The sequence below is a fragment of the Hippoglossus hippoglossus genome, chromosome 6, assembly GCF_009819705.1.
Source record: "Hippoglossus hippoglossus isolate fHipHip1 chromosome 6, fHipHip1.pri, whole genome shotgun sequence".
In the NCBI taxonomy this organism is placed as follows: domain Eukaryota; kingdom Metazoa; phylum Chordata; class Actinopteri; order Pleuronectiformes; family Pleuronectidae; genus Hippoglossus; species Hippoglossus hippoglossus.
Window position 1 is genome coordinate 25,746,383 of NC_047156.1, and position 17,423 is coordinate 25,763,805.

The 17,423-nt window shown below is 41.4% G+C and overlaps 1 protein-coding gene across 2 annotated transcripts in view; it reads left to right on the forward strand.

Annotated features, from left to right (window-relative positions):
* mgat4c (mgat4 family member C) overlaps nucleotides 1-17,423 on the forward strand; it is a 112,356-nt gene that overhangs the window by 32,883 nt on the left and 62,050 nt on the right. For both annotated transcript variants that reach the window (XM_034588632.1, XM_034588633.1), the window contains exon 3: nucleotides 14,999-15,069. The gene's annotated coding sequence lies outside the window, so the exon portion shown is untranslated. The remainder of the gene's footprint in view (nucleotides 1-14,998; nucleotides 15,070-17,423) is intronic.

Below are 17,423 nucleotides of genomic sequence, written 5' to 3' on the forward strand. Positions count from 1 at the left end.
ATGACATTCTTGATGTTGTGTAGCTGTCGAGTGTTATGTTCTTATAATGGGTGTTTCATTTTCTCCCATATTTGTCTTTTACCTGAACTGGGGAGGTTGTTTTTGCCTGTATTTGTTTGTTTGTTGTTCAGCAGGATTACGCAAAAAAGTAATCAACCGTCTACCATGAACTTTTGTGACATGAAAAGAAGAACCTAGATAATTTTGGTGCAGACCAAGATCAGTTGGCAGATCACTTTCTTTAACATTGTGAAATAGATTTTTATGGATCGGTCGGAGATATGCATTCTACTGAGTCTCTCTATTAGTGCTCAAATAGTAACTTGTTAACAATCCACAGTGGTGAACAATGTCTTCTCACTGCAAGAAACAAACAATGGGAGAGATTGTCGAAACATTAGAGACATGTTACAATCTTAACACAGTAAATAATATCAGTCCCCAACGGTCAAATTATATTATTGGTTGTTTGTTATACAGTTTTTTTCGATTGCATAAACACTAAAATCAAAAGTATTACACAATTATCAAAACCTTACACTCAAGGAGCAAAACAACGGCCCCAAAACAATACACACAGTATTTGCAAAACACTAAACACACTTGTATACATTAAACACAGAAGTATATCAAGATGTCACTTCCTTGCAATTCCAAAGCACTGACTGTCAAATTACCCCCCCCCCCCCCCCCCCTATGAGCCAATTGGTTCAACACAGCCATCAGGTGCGCAAACACATGATTGCTAAATTGTAGACACACCAATCAGGTTTAAGCACTATAAAAATGCAGCAGGTGAGTTCACCTGTCTTCAACCAAAATGGAAGGAGTCAGAAGAAGAAGAAGAGTGAGGGTGAGAGGGGGAATCCACGGAGGAGGAGATGGAGGAAGAGGAAGAGGCGGAGGCCGTGCCAGAGGCCGAGGAAGAGGAAGAGGAAGAGGAAGACCTGAAGCAGGAGGAGAACGTGCTCAAAGAAGAAGAGGACCAAATTTATCAAATGAAATTCGCGCAACACTAGTTGACCATGTCGTGAACCACGGATTGACGCTGAGGGAGGCTGGACTAAGAGTTCGGCCAAATCTTAGCAGATATACAGTGAAATCTGTCATTGTAACCTGTACTGCAAACAGAATTTTCTGTTTGTCTGATATTTGCTGAGCTTACAGTGTTATGCACACTAGTGTAGTAGCGTGAAAACTGGGACATGTTTTGTTGTGATTCTCCATGTTGACATTTTGACTGATTTGGGAATATGGAGAGAAATAAATTATATTTTCATCAGTCTGCAGCATTGGTCTTGTGTAGTGTTTGGTGAATTTATTGTATATTTGCACTTTCTCTGTGTACTTCACTTACAGTACTCTAATCACTGAGAAGTAGAATTGCTAAAAGTGTTTTAGGTTAGCAACAGCAGTGTGTAACTGGTTCAAACAGAATTAAGTCATATGAAACGTGTGTGTTTCATATGGTAACAAAATATGGTTTTGATAAATTAGTGTATAGTTTTTACAAGAGTGTTTCATTTTGCAAAGGATCTGAGGTGTTTTGCTAATTGGGTGTGTGGTTGTGCTAATTGTGTGTAGTGTTTTGAAACACCGGGCCCTGTTTTGAAAAACCGTGCTTAAGCAATCGAGAAAAACTGTAATAACTGTGAAAAAGATCATGTGTAGTCGAAAAGCTGGAAACAGTTTATTATACAGCTAAAAATGTTTGTCAGAAAAAACAAAACGAAACAATGATTCTTGTTTAAAACATATGATAACAGATGTGAAGGAACATGTCAGTTTGGTTCATGGCATAAGAAACTAAAAGGTTTTTGCTATGTAATTGTTCGGTCTTTGCATTCTGGTGTCTCTGTGGGACTGATTGTTGAGAAGTGTGTATGTGTGTTGTGTGTTGTGTGTTGTGTGTGTGTGTGTGTGTGTGTGTGTGTGTGTGTGTGTGTGTGTTTGTTCTGAGTTTTAAAAGGCATACTATAAGGAGACACAATGCCAGTCTTTGGAGGGCAAATGGGATTACATTGTTGAGGCTGCTTCAAGGCGTCACTCCACTGAGGCAGGCTCCAGTCGGTGGCCTGTTTGCTGTCGGCTAATCTAAGGAGATGGATTCTCAGGGCTTACTCCAGTACAGTTACTGTGCTTAATGGGTTTGACTCCCCAGGACATTGTTTCAATCTAAAGGTCATCATGGTCTTAGTTCAAGCCGAGAGCCTCTCAACCCGGGCTGATTTCCTCCTCAACCACCCTTGTATAGTGTACTTCACAAGGACATTTTTCTGTTAGCACTCCGATATTAATCACTGGGAGAGAACCTGCATTAACTTTCTCGATTACAACACAGGCATGTATTGTAATCGAGAAAGATATATAGACATATTATTTTTTCATGCAGCTGGGATTTTTCCAAGAACCTGTTTTATAAACTCTGGAACTTAATGTGTATTTCAACCACAGGGATATAGTTTTAACTCTGCAGTTGTTCCATTTTCAAGTTAAAACTAGCCATCAATTTATTTTTCTCTGGTGTAAAATAACTCAACAAAAACATAAAAACATTTTTTTCCTGAGGTTCTTGAACAGGGAATTCATCCAGTACTGCTCTTGGATTGTACCATTTATTTACTATGATTGTTCAGCTAATGATCTTTTTAGCTTTAAAGGGATAGTTCACCCAGAAATAATAATTCACTCATTCTCTACTGATGGAGGAGTGGGTGAAGTGTTTGAGTCCACAAAACACTTTTAGAGTTTCAGGGGTAAACAGTGTTGCAGCCAAATCCAATAACAATTTAAGTAACTGGCCGACTACTTATTTAAACGTGAAAAAACAACAGGAAAAAACATAAAATGCCTCCATACTGCTCCTGTGATGTCATCCAAGTGGCTGTAAGCGCCGATATTCAAATTCGACTCGAAACGGCATCATTTACGCAATGTTTTTAGCTTAAATGTCCTCTGTGATTCACACTCCAACGTAGCTCCGGACGAGGACATCACAGGACATTTAACCTAAAAACATGGTGTTAATGACCGGTTTAAAGTCAAATATGTTCTTTTATGTTGGGGCTTACGGACACACTTTTTTATTCACTCAGATGGATAAACCAATTATTAAGGCTTGATGTTGACTGCAAAAAGCATATATGCAGCCATAATCTCCCCATATGCTGTGCCTACATGCTGCTCTTTATGTTCCAGCCGGTCCCTTATCTGCAGTCCCAATCAGTCCCATTTAAAACTCCAGGCAATCTTGCCTCGAAAGAAAGGTACATTGCTTTTTCTCCTGCTAATTAACTCACCGTATTCATATAGATCAGAGCTGCAAGCAGAGCAAGCTGGTTCCACCACTCCTTCATTGGACCTGGAACAATGTGTAGAGTCACCCCAACACTGCCACATGACCAAAAGGGTTTTTCCCTGAACCAGGCCCAAGGCTTCGGTGGTTAGCTCCACTCCAAATCCAGGTGAAGCATTTTAGTCCAAATTTGACCGGCTGTTTGGCTCAGTTCAGCACTAACGGACCACCACCGTTACTTCTGCTCCTGTGGTGTAATCCAAGTGTCCGTAAGCCCAGACATTCATATTAAACTCAAAATGGTATCATTTACACAGTGTTTTAGGCTAAATATCCTCACGGACACACTGGAAACCGCACACACTCTCGGCCAAGGGCATGTGCAGTGTTCGCAATCGCATCGCTACATCCGCTAGCATCGCTACTTCCACCAGCATCGCTACTTCCACCAGCATCGCTACTTCCACCAGCATCGCTACTTCCACCAGCATCGCTACTTCTGGTAGTTGACTTAATGCTTAAAACTTAGTACTAATGATACTGTTTCAAGTTTAAAATTAATGTTGGGGCTTGTGGACACTTGAATGACACAGGCAGTATTACATTACATAACTTTTTTTTTTTTAGATATATAAACACCAGAGTTGACAATGGTTATTAGACATCATCTTCTTAACCAAGGTGTAGTTGAAAGAGATGTGTCTTTAGTCTGCGGTCGAAGATGTGTAGACTCTCTGCTGCCCTGATGATAATGGGGAGCTCGTTCCACCATTTGGGAGCCAGGACAGCCATTGGCAGACTTTGTCGAGTGGCTAGGTGTCACTCACAGTAAGGGAGCAGCAGCAAGCCAATATGGAGGCATGTTGTGTTTTTTTCAATTGTTTTATTATGTCTGAAGAAGGGGTCACCTTGGCTGCAACGCTGTTTACCCCCTGAGACTCCTAAAGTGTTTTGTGGACTCAAACCCTTCACCCACCCCTCCATCGGCATAGTGGTCAGTAGATAATGGGGGAATTTTCATTTTTCGTTGAACTATCCCTTGTAAGTAAAAAGTGTAAAACTTGGAATCTTTGAGCAAATCTATTTTTAATCAAATTTTCCAAAACTAGGAGATGTACAGTAGGTTTACCGCTATAGGCATACTGTGGGGTTTAAGAGTCTAAAAATCAATAATCCTAAATTGGTGGGTTGGTTCATTTTGTGTTTTTTATTTTTCGCACCAATAGACTGCAAGTGCACCACTTTTCTCTCAGTAGTTTCCCACCACAGGAATCTATATGTGCTGCTTTGACACAGACTTCAACAGCTTCCTGCAATGTTGGGGATTCATTTCACCGTTAAGGTGGCAGGTGGCTCATCAGGCCTCCGATAAGGCTTTCAGAGTCCACTTACCTGCTCTAATTTACAGTATCTAAGGGATTTCTTGGGCTGCATATATTTTGTTCTTTGAGCAGCCAAGCATTAAATTGCTTTCCATCGGGAACAGCTCGTATGCTGGGGTCGCCAAAGCTGTGGCTGGTTTCCAATGAGATGGTTTGGCAGCGAAGCCAACACTGTAATTAGGGTCACCCGGCTCCGGAGCTGTTGCAGGGCAAAAGGGTCATCACGGCCGCATGGGGTTTGGAAGTCACAACTAACCTGGTGGCTGATACCGCATGCCTTTATAGATCATACATCAACAGAATGCTGAGGTGGTGCATCATCAAAAATGTCTTACTTTAGCCACCAGAACTTTATAACAACCACCATGACGTTCCTTTGCTCCAGGGCACTGTATAAGCAAACAGTTAGAAATATATGGCACTCTGTGTCACTGAGAAAGGAGCGCTCAATGACAAAGGAAGAAATGGAAAGATAGTGGTCTTGAATGGGGTAGTGAAAGCCCCATGTATAACGACTTGTCAGCTTTGTCTTCCGGTGCCAGAAGCTGACTTCAGCAGCCTTTTGCTGTTCGAGCTTTCAGTGCCTGTACAGTGTGACTCCCTCCAATGTAGCCTGTGGTGTTTTCTTGAGGAGACTGCACGGCATGTGTCCATCTGCAAAAAGCATTCCTTTGTGTCCAGCAGTGAAGGAAAAAAACAAACAAACTCCCGGGTGCTTTGTCCAGCTCATAGAAGTCTCTTTGTCATTGCAGCAAGTAAACTCTCCTGTGAGAAGTAAAGAGACAAATTCTGCTCAGTAAATCTGTGGTAGAAACATACTCGTCTACAAGTGGCCTCCTGATTAATTAGATTTCATACCAGCAGGCACAAACTATATTGAATTTGGTTAGAGACTCAGCACAGTATTTCACCATAGACTGATAAACCCTTCAGTACAATTAGGACTCCCTCATTAGGACACCTTATGCTGATTTTCACGAGTATCGTGTATTATGTCTGTGTTCAAGTTGGTAAGTTTAGCTGAAGAAATATTTCCTTTGCAGGAAATGTTGGTGTTTAATGGCTTCGCTCAAAAGCATTTCAGCAGTAATTGTGCATTCTGCTGTGTCAAAACCTTAAGAGACAAGTACAGTGATTTTTGATGTTTATCACACCAAGGATATTTATTTGGATTACATGATTGGTGGTTTTCTTTGACAATATTGCACAGGAAGTCTCATGTTATCTCAAGTTGATTTAATGTGGGCATGATTACAATTGATTGGGCTGGTCAAACAGACAAAGTTACAGGTACAAAAACAGCCTGTAGCACTCGTGTGAGCCTCAAACGTAGATGAAAGTGTTGTGCCGAGGGACAGAACTTAAAAGAAGTTTATTTATCATCTTTCAGAAAAAAACAGAACACGGCAATCCAGCGTATATTCAAAACTAATGTGCTTTCCACGGCAGTTCTTGCTGAATTATTTATCCATTCATTTTAGAAAAGACGAACCAATGTGGAGAATTGTGATTAACTGCAACAACTTTTTTCCCACCACGTTTTAAAAATGGAATCATGACAAAAGCGGTTTCACCACTTATCTTATAATAAATGGTATATGTGGCGCTGGATGGGAAATAAGTGCTAATATAAAGCAATACTAAAATTAAGCAGCATCAAGGGAGTAGGTATGTATTTTTGCTTTAGTGCTTACACATACATATACACCCACACAAACATGTCCTTGTAATACATGGTGACGGTAATGGAGAATTGAATTGTCTAGGGAAACAGATAAACACAAGAAAACTGTTTGCATTGCTGGTTTATAAAGCTGTTAACCTCAGGCTCTGTGAACTAGTGACCATATAATATATAGACTATACAGACTCTATAAAAGTCTGCTGACAAAGCTTCTGCCTCCTCATTACCCCACTGTGTCAAAACAAACATCCATTTATGTAGATGTCTTGACAAGTCATTTACTTGATTTTACAAGATCTTTTAATTGTAGACATTTGTGGTTGTAAGAGAAACTTCTCTCCTGAATGATTGGATCTTAGTTTGGGATGTTGGATGCAGAATATCTCTCAGGGTCATCTGAAGCAGCTATGTCATTAAGTGCTTCATGTATTTTTCACCATGTTGCACTGACTGTCTAATTATAAAAAATGGGCCCATCAGGCCTGTCTCAAACCCCCCCCCTCCCCTAACTCTACCAGCACTGGTCACATAGGTTCAGTGCTGCAGACGTTATTTATCTCGTCCATATTTAATGAGGAGTCGCCCAAGGAAGCAGATGGTACATTAGCTGTAATGAACCGGAGCTGACTTCAGTGGTTCTTGTGAGAGTATGGAGTTGAACCATGAAGGCCTCACCGCTTCACGCCCTACATTGTGAGCGGGTCGAAAGCTGTGTGATGTGCACAGAGCGCGTGTTCACTCGCCTCGTAAGAACAGATCCCTGTTATAAGTCTGAACAGGATCTCATTGCCCCCGGTGAAGCATCATATATTGATGTGGAGAGAAAAAAAATTACTGTAAGCTCTGACCTCTTTGTTCGCAGTGCCAGCATTAAAGTTGCTGAGTGAGGGCTTCACATTGAGCTACATTTTATTGTTACACTCAGCAGAAGTGATTCAAATGAGTACCCTTACTCTTACATGCTTCCTGACACTCACTGACTGTAAACCAGCAGGCTACACGTGCATCCTCTCCTAGACCCTCACATGCACTGACAGGGAGGTTTAATTAAGATTTCTGTCAAGTTCTGGAAATCCAGAATGGATGATTTTGGACTAACAGACAAACTGCACTAATCTGTGACTCAAACCTAAGAACCAGCCAGCTGTATTTAACAGGCACGTCAAGATGGAAATGTTATCACAGCCAGTTCTTGAAGACTACATCTGGCAACAACCATTTATTCCCTGAGGTTACTTCTGCAATCTATAATTTTTCTGACTGCTTACCCCACAGCTGGAGGTTTGTTGCTGTCTGTGATGTCTGAGGATGTTTCATGTCCTCCATTCATTCTTTGGAGAGAGACCAAGGAGTGGTGGCAGCTATCTGAGAGCCTGCATGCTCCCACGGTGTATGGCTAATGCTGATAATTAAGGGGAGTGGATGGATATACCTAGTTTCTGCAGTGCGATGGGTGGTGCTTTGAGCCCTGCTGAGTCACAGGGCACCTTGGAGGTAAACGAAAGCATGTTTTAGAGAAATCTGAGGGCAGTGGGGGGGGGGGTTAAAAAGATTTCTCATCTCAACTGGGTGCTTTCATAAAGCAGGACTCAGGGTGTGTGTTGAGAAAATAATCACGCAGTGCAGCATATCAAATCATGGCTTGATGAGGAAAAATAAACATGTCTGAGTTCCTTGCTTGCACTGCAATTTAGCGCATACACCTCTGGGGTCTCCAGCTGCAGGGTTCGCTCTGTACACTCTGTGCAGACAAATACCATTGTAAGAGGAGCAGAGGAGATCTTAACAAGTAAAAAAAAAAAACCTCCCCAGAGACAGACCAGGAGAGAGAAAGAGGGCTGATGGGATGGAGAAGACTGGATCACCACAGTGTGAGTTCATTGAGAGGAATGAAGGAAGAAATTTAAAGTGATGGCGTTCCTGGTGATCTTCAAGGCAATGAGACATTATTGATTTCCAAGGAGTAAACTCATTCCTAATGTGTCCAGGGATCCAGGCTTTCTTCCTTTGTCTTGTCCTAATACTCGTGTATTTCTATAGCTTTTAGCCACCACAAATGACTCTGGAGTGAAGCTTGATATATAGCAAAAGCCCAGCGTGGTTTAGGCATGTCGGTCTAGCTGTAGGAAGAGTGAGCACTCATCTCAGTGGATGGCGAAGATATGCCTCGACCATCTGTTCCCTTCAACAGACACAATGCAGTGAATCAGCACTTTAGTTTTTTGAAGGAGTGTATCCTGAAAGCCTCTTATCTGTGAGGGCGGACACAGAGTATTGCTGCAGAGATGTTTATCTGTGTTGATATTTAAGGGAAGGGAGCGATGCATTCTGTTATTGCTCCTTAGCCAAAATTTTCACACAAATTCAGCGAGGCAGACAAGCTGTCCTAAGCTGTTTTTAAAAATTGTTTACAACATGATGGCTCATTGGCATGAGGGGGCCACCTGCAGAGAGGTGAGCATCAGCATTTGGATGTGTTTAGTCTGTTTCCGTTGAATACATAATGTGTAGTGCTGAATATCTAAAGGTTGACACTATTTTATCTGCATTGATTTTTGTGTGTGTTCCCGAATGTAGGCCATATGAAGCTAGGGTTGCCATCTTAAGACAACTTGACTTGGCTTTGAGTAATAGTCGTGCAAAGTTATCAAGTCTTTCCATTGCTGTGCTGCCACTGTGGGTGAAAGATTTGGTGATGAGCTGAGGAGCTGCGGCTTTAAGATCCTGTCCAAGGCAATAGTGAATAGGTATAGTGATTCAGAAATGATGGTAGAGATAGCAGATGAGTTTGTGGAGATATGGCGTGCAGCCCCAAGTTTATCAAATAGACTACAGATAGTCAGAGGATAGAAATCTAAGAGATTATGTAGTGTGTTGAATAGTTGCTTGTCATGGACTTGGACTTGGACTTTTTAAAGGACACAAAGTAAAGCGGGGCACACACTGTATGATTTTAGAAATGCTGTTGTAGAGTAAATCTTCACAATGTGAACCAAAGCTCACGATGTATGTGCTCACACTGTACGGTCCAATCGTCAGCAATGACCGGACCTGTCATAAAAACACAGGGCTCTTTCCCCGTGCACCACGATGCACCGTGCAAAGCGCAGGCAGATGTCCGGACTGTGCCTGTGCGCAGTTGGCATGTTGCAGGATGAGCCTGGAGCATCTGGAAACAGGAGGAGAGTGAGATGTAGTGGCTGTTTTAGCATTGGGATAACCAGACAAAGTGTTATACTTTTATCCTTCCCTTTAAGTGGGTTTATTCTATGAAATTAAATATTAATTAGGAATGGGAGATGGATAGTTTACAAAATGTACCTTGTGACCCTATGTTTTATTGACGAGTAATAGCAAACGTTTCCACCACAGTGGGGCCTCAATCAGAGTCAGTGCAGACTGTGTGTCAAACTAAAGCCCTATAAAGGCTACATCCTGTGATTAAGTCAAACGTTTTATTCATCTCATCCAAGCGGCTTCTTCGGCTCAGTTTGCTTTCACTGTGTTTGCCACTTCGCGCAGGCGCAGTTTGGTTATAAGACACAGAGATTGAGTAATTGACTCATGGTTCTGCTTCAACTGTGCGAGAGGATGAAGTCGGCCGACCTAAATTTTGGACATGTCAGAAGTGTACTGTTAATGAGTCCGACGGTCGGTCAGGAGCAATTCAGCGCAGCCCGCTTCCCCCTGTACACTGTGAGGCGAACAATGTGTGACAAAGCTGAAAATCGTATGACGCACGACTCAGAAATCGGGGCAAAAAAACGGGCTTGAATCGTACAGTGTATGCCCAGCTTCAGAGACTTTTGGTAAGGTAATGGAGGAAGAGAGCATCCATTGTGTTTAGCCTCTCTAAGGGACAGGGGCATAAATAGATTATGGCCACCTCCTCCTCTTAGGGTTAGAGTGTGTTTTTGCCTTAAGATCATACCAGCATCAACAAGTCAAGAAGAGGGGCATTTTTGGAAATATTTACAGTGTGCTCTGCTTTTCAGATAAACAAGATAGACAAAATCATTGAATGTATTACATCTGCATTGAGAAATGGAAATTCAGCTTTTTTTGTTTTTTTTCATTCAATCCAAAGGGATATTTTTTATGTTGGTTGAGCCATTCTCTGTCCCAGGTAAGGTGCCCCAGCTGAAAGGTGGAATTCAGGCACTTGGGCTGAAACAACGAGCACATTGGGGACACTGAGCTAGACCAGAGGGCCACTTGGGCCACTTATTATGCTTCGGCTCCCCTCACGTGTGACGTCTGAGTTAACATTAAGCAGCATATTAGAACCCTTGAAGCTTTGAGAACCCTCTAAGTCGTGCTAATTCTGGCATGTAGACATGCTTGGGTTTGTTCGACTGAAAATCCCAATTCGTTTAGAGAACAGTTTACCTCAGACAATGCAGCCTAACAATACATGGTATGACTACACACTTAAATTCCCATGCCATTTTGGAAGAAATCCTTTTTCATGTTTGTTTTTTGGAAGGTGGGAATATTAGTTCCCCTTGAATGGCTCTATATCTAAGAATCGCTTAGCAAAGAGAAGATTAAATGCACACATTAATCCAGGAGTCAGAGCAATCTTGTAATCCACTCAATATGCTAATTGCCTGTTCTTTCTCCAGCAAAGGGGTTTACAGGCCATTAAATGGCACTGAGTAGTTGACAAAGGATAGCCAGTATTCTCCCCCACCCACTCTCCCTCTGTCTCTATTTTGTACTTGGACAGGTTGTTGCACACCCACACAACATCCGTCTAAAGAAATATGCAGAACCTTAACAAAAGTATGCTACTGTGATTCCAAAGCAGTTTTTTTTTTGTTGTTGCAGGATTATGGTAGAAATATTGTTTGTTCCATGCAGGCCTGACAGTGACAAAGGTGGATATGTTGAACTTTTGATCTTCTCAATCTTGATGGGGTCTCTATAGACGTCTTCCGCCAGCATACCAAAGATTTCTTGTAACAATTGTCCATATCTGACAGTGGTACAAGTAAATAATGAAAAAGAGTTGAGCGCTATTGTATCCGTGGCAGTCCCAGTCAAGCACATCCCTCCCTTCTCCCACTTTGCCCATACTCAAGAGGATCACACCAAGGTAAAGTGCAATTCTTAGCACACTACTGCCTGTGTACTAGTCCCCCAAGTGGCCTTGGCAGCCTCAACATGATGGATGTGGTTTCCGATCGAGTTTCTCGCTACACTGATAAAGCAGCCTTGTCAAAACACATTCACTTGCAATGTAAGCAGATAAAGATAGTTGAAGATAATTAAAAGATTTGCACTTTGCGTCATTTGTGGAGCCAACTGCCAAAGAACGGGGCTGTGACGGATGACTCAAACAAGAGAGTTCGGCATGAAGCCTGACTGCAAATGTAGCTGGTAATGACCAGAGTGTGTTTTTCAGATGCAGCTAATGAGCACAGCCATTACACATAAATGACATTTTAAAAACCTGGGGAGTAAGGAAATGAAGGAGTACTCCAGATAGACTGCCCGTAGGCAGATAATATGAGATCTGGTCTATAGGACCAGGATCTCAGTTTGCATGTGAAGACTCACAATTGGCACTTATCCTCTGTTTTTGACGGATAATCCTTTTATGGGTATCATTTAAATTTTCTGATGAGCCCATTTTCAAGGATGTTTGCTCTTTTGTAAGATTCTGTAGAGCGAGAGAGAGACTGAGGTGATGAAAGAGACAGCAGTTTAGACCTTGTAGCTTGTGGTTTGTGAGGATGCGTTGACTCAATCTTAACCTTCATGTCACATCTAATGAACCTAGCACAGATAATGTAATTATTGCTCAATAGAAACAACCAGATGGATTTATTCCCTTCTGTTTAAACAGTAGCTCTCAAAGTCGTCTCACTTAATCCCCAAAAATCTGCAGGCTAATGCTGCCACCAATCGCTCTGCAACATGATTGATTAGTCACACATTTTGATGTGCTAAATGTGCGCAGATATAAATGAAATCATCTTGAGTGTTTGTTTAGAGGTGGTTTATATCTAGCAGTAATCAAATACTATGAGGGGCTTAAAGGTATAGATTCTGATGCTAATCATTTTTTATTGCATTGAAGATTTAAAAGCAAAAAAAATCTAAAATTATTAATTTCAGTGAAGATAATGGTGGAGATGATTCCATTAATGCTGCCTATATGAACAAAAATAGATTCGTCCTTTTCAAACAACAAAATCTGCACTGCCCACATACCACATGCAGCTCTTATGTTTAAAGTGAGAAAATACACATTTTTTTCTATGTAAATAATTATAACATAAGAAAATGTATTTCCTGCATCAATTGCTCTGTAAAATAAGTTTTCATATCAGAAACATACACGCAGATATCAAAATGACTGTGAAAAGGCTCTCGTCGTAGTGACCCAGTATTTTATCTGGATCGTGGTTGTTTGTTTGAACCAATTTCTTCAAGGAAGCATTGATACACACCTCGAGGCCCCAATAGTTAACTTATAAGCTGTTATAATAATCTTCATATAGCTATAATCTTCATATTAATATGTAATGGCAATAATATTTATAACATTCATAGAATAGCTAACATTGTTGTTTTTAGATTAACAGTTTGCAGACGTGTTGTTGTTGTAATTAAATTTTCATGACTTGAAAGTTTTTGATTTTATTATTATTAAGCTTGCAGTCATCAAGTAATGTGCTCACATCCCTCCCACAACACATTTGATGGCCTGTTTGATGTATTAATTTTTCTCAGGAATAATTTCAGCATGAGGAAAGTGGGTGGGAGTGGGAAACGTGTTGGCATGGTGATTACAAATTAATTACAAAAATCTCAGGAAAACCACAAAAACAATAATATCAAGATGAGAGAGTAACGGCTTGCTGCAAACATTTTGTCTTTTTTAGTGAGAGTGAGTGGGTGTTTCTGCTCGTTTGTTTGGCTTTTTTTCATTGAACCTCGGGTAAAGGATGTTTTCCTGGAGTTATTTTGTATACTGCAGCATGATGACCTTCAAGTTCTCTCTCGGTATCCCTGAAGGTTTTTGTTACAGTGCAGATGAGATGCAAAGGTAAACCTCTACGTGGGCGGTTGTCTCTCAGGTTGAGAATAATCCTGGCAGCTGTGGTCAGTCACAGTGGAAAATGGGCCGAGATGAGTATGCCGCTTACAAACACAACGTTGGCAGTGAAAACTCTCACTGCAGACGAGAAGTATTTATTGCATTTCATCGAATCCACCCCCCACAACCCGAGAAGCACTCAACCTTTAGTGACCATACGGCTCATTTGTCTCTTACCTCGGATACGACCCACAGGAGTGTCTTCTGACATATTAACCCTACAGCACACCAGACCATGCTGGAAATGTTTGGGCAATATGGATCTGTGTTTAATTTTGGAGTGAAGTGTGGGCATTTCCCCTACTTCCTTCCTGAGATCTGGGAATGAGGTGAAATTGTTGAAAATCCAACCAAACGATTTAGGAACATGGGCAAACACGGCCAGAGGTCTACCACACATATTTTGGGGAGATAACACAAATATTTACATTACAATTCAATTTTTTATGTTGTAAATAAACGAGAGGGTGTGAGCCTAAGAAATGATTTTGTGCTTCATACTTAATGTGAGAGTGGAATTCTGAGTGCTCAGCATAGTGATTGAGATATTGCACCTCAAGCGATGTGAAAGCTACAAAAGTAAGACCCAGGTTGTAAAAACAATTAACCAAAGGTTCACATTGTTTCGTGGAGGAAGCGTTTTCTGAAGATTTCACAGTTGCATTCATGACAACAGCTCCATTTAGGTTTGCATGCTTGTTGAGATATTACTGCAGCACACAAATTATTTTCTTAAAATAGTCAAGTAAAAAGAAATCACTCAGTAAAATTCTTTTTGAGGGGAATTAGAGGCTTTGAGTTAAAAATGCATTTGGCATCTCAGCAAATTGGCTCGGACTCCAAATGGCAGCAAGAGGTAATTACTTGACTTGAAGAACTAAAATGTCCAAAACTTATGTAACGCGATTTTACTAAACTGCACTCAGCACCCTGCTGTTGAGTAACCCAGCTGGTCTGGGATCACTTTGTGCCCAGGGACATTGGAGAGAAGGAGAGGCAAGTGATTGAACCTCTGGGAGATTATTCAGAAAAGAAGAAAGGGTAACTTGTGACAACACTGGGTGTTTGTATTATTATAATAAACACTCCACTGACTGGATTCCCACTCCAAAGCTCCCCTTTGGAAAAGGGCCACAAAATCCAACTGAGTGAGGAGCACCTCGCCAAATGAGGTCATCTCCACACATCCTTTGATCCCTCCATTCTTCATCTTGGAGGCAAGTGGCACATAAGAGGATCTATCTTTGTGAACGCTTCTGAGGCCCCAAAATTACAAACAAACTGAAGGCGTGGGATCAATAGAGTGTGTCTCACAGAATGATGAACTGGCACTTCAGAGGGGGAAAATCAATGTGGTGCTCCCTTCCCCTCGCTCTCCCCTCTGTCTTTCTCTTTGGGTCCTAAACTCTCCTCACAGTCCTTATACTGCAGTGTTTAAGTGTGTGTTCACCTCTATGGTTCACCTGTGTTGCTTGAAGCAGTGTCTCTTGCTGTGATTTAATGTTCCTTTGTTTCTTATTCCTTTTTAGCCTCCGAGACCCCTGCCACTTTGATGTGTGAGCACACCCACCAATAATGGCCCACAGGATACGCAGTGGAAGTAAGTGCTTCTGGTCAGATTTACCACTTTAGTGGATCCTCCTCCCTCCACTGCCCTTGTAAACCTCAGCTCATCTGTTGTGGACATATTGATCAGTACAACATAGCAATCTTTAAATCACAACACACAGCAGGATACAAACATCGGAGTGGTCTCAGATGTTTGTATCCCGCTGTAGCACTTGACATGAAACAGCCAAAATGAAACAGTTAATTTAGTGCAACGCAGGCCTCAGACAGTTGACATTAGGGTGTTTTAATTTTAGAGCTCCAGTATGTACCGTGGTGTTGGAGGTGAAAATAGCACACATAGATTCTCGGGAAAATAAATTAATAACAAACAGGAAGTCCATTATATATCTTTAACAAAGAATTAGTCAAGTTCCCCAAAAGGGTAAATTGGATTCAATGAGCTCTATCTAGAAATGAGCTAGCTTGAATTAACCGTTGTTCTGTGGGAATCGTAGAGGATCACAACAGAGGGAGGCATCTTCTTGAATCAGTTTTGGCTTACTTTGCCTAAGAATGTTTTTTGTATACAAGTGCACAACGTTGTTAATGACAATAAGGCACAAAACACGTGTGTTCATTAAGTTAAACCATCTCGTGGCATTATAAAGTAATGTTGTACAACAACTCTGAAACGCTTTATAGTTTTGTTCCTGTGCACAATCGACAGAATCTTTACATAGGCTGAATGTAGCAAGCTTACATTAGCTGTGAGGGCTGCTAACATTACTCAGGTTAGTTAGCTACAACATTCCATTAATTGAATTTAGCCAGGAACTGTTAAGAATTGTAGCAATTGATGCTAAACACTGACAGAGAGCTGGCAATCAACACACTTCTTCTTGGGGTCTTGCTTCGTGCTGGATCATCGATTTTCTGAACCTCAATGTTCTGTTGTCAACAAGCCTGGATAAATTAATGAGTAGACACCAATCAGAGGCTGCATGTATCGATTTTCATTTTCATCAAGACATCAGGTATAGACGTCTCACAGAAAGTATTTTACAGTATTTTTTAAAATACAAACATACAAAACATTAAAGTATTATGATACAAAATATGAATACATTTTCATCAAACCTATCAAATACAAATTCCAAAATACAACTTTGTATTTTAAATACACATTTTAAATATGTGCATGATAAATACTGGCCATCCTGTGGCTAATTTGAGTGAGCAGGTGTGTTGTGTCCTGTTTGGCTGATGTGGGCGAGCTCTTGTGATGAGGGTGAGACAATCCCTGTTAGTGCTGGAAGGCAACGCTGTCAGCTGTGGAGATCTCCTCCTGTCAGCCTGCCCCCTGATATTAAGGGCATGGAGAAGAAGACTTAGACAGATATCCATGTGTGGTGAAGGGGTGGAGGTGTCCATCCATCAATCCGTCTGTTTCTCTGTCTGTTTCTCTGTCTGTCTGTCTGTCTGTCTGTCTGCCCGCCCGCCAGCCCGTCCGTCTGTCTTTTTCTCTGTCTGTCTGTCTGTCTGTCTGTCTTTCTGTTTCTCTGTTTCTCTGTCTCTTTGTCTCTCTGTCTGTCAGTCTGTTTCTCTGTCTCTTTGTCTGTCTGTCTATCAGTCTGTTTCTCTGTCTCTTTGTCTGTCTGTCTATCTGTCTTTTAGTCTTTGCTGGTCTCCAGGGGTACAGTTTAGGCTGGAAGCTGTTGTGTGTCAGTAGTAAAATATTCATAGTACGTGCAGGGAGTTTGACAAGCTGCTCTGACACCTCCGTACTCTCCACCCTTATTTTCATTTCCTCCCTGGCTCCGGCATGTTACCTCACAGCTCTGCTGTTCAGCACCGTGCTCTATGCTCAATACAGTCATGATGAAAAGAAAACCACAGTGCACTACTTCTTTTTTACCTTTTCATACGTATCAGAGCCATACCTTTCATATCCTGGCAAACACGTCGCCTGAAAAGCTTTCATTTGAGCTTTTATGACTGTTCTGTTGAAGGCTTCCATGCTAAAACTGTAGCTTTACAATATGCCCTTTAAGGTCCCTCTCACCCTGTCGTAATGGAGACACTTTCAATCTGAATCTGAAATGAACCTTGTGTGCTGCACATGATTTCTTGCATTTTCCAGAATGTCTCATCAATCTTCGGAGAGCCCTGCTGGACACAGTGTACCCTGCATGATTTCGGAGAATGTTAACCAACAGTAGTATCAACAAGACGGGGGGTGCGTTTTAGCGAAAAATGGTGAATATATGGTGAAATACTGCCAGGTCCGCCTCGTCTACTGTGGACTTTCAAAAATCGACCTGCAATTGTGGCTCTAGGAAGAATTCTTTGACTCTTCCTTGACATACAAATGGACAGATTTTGGAAGAATATCTGCTTTCAAAC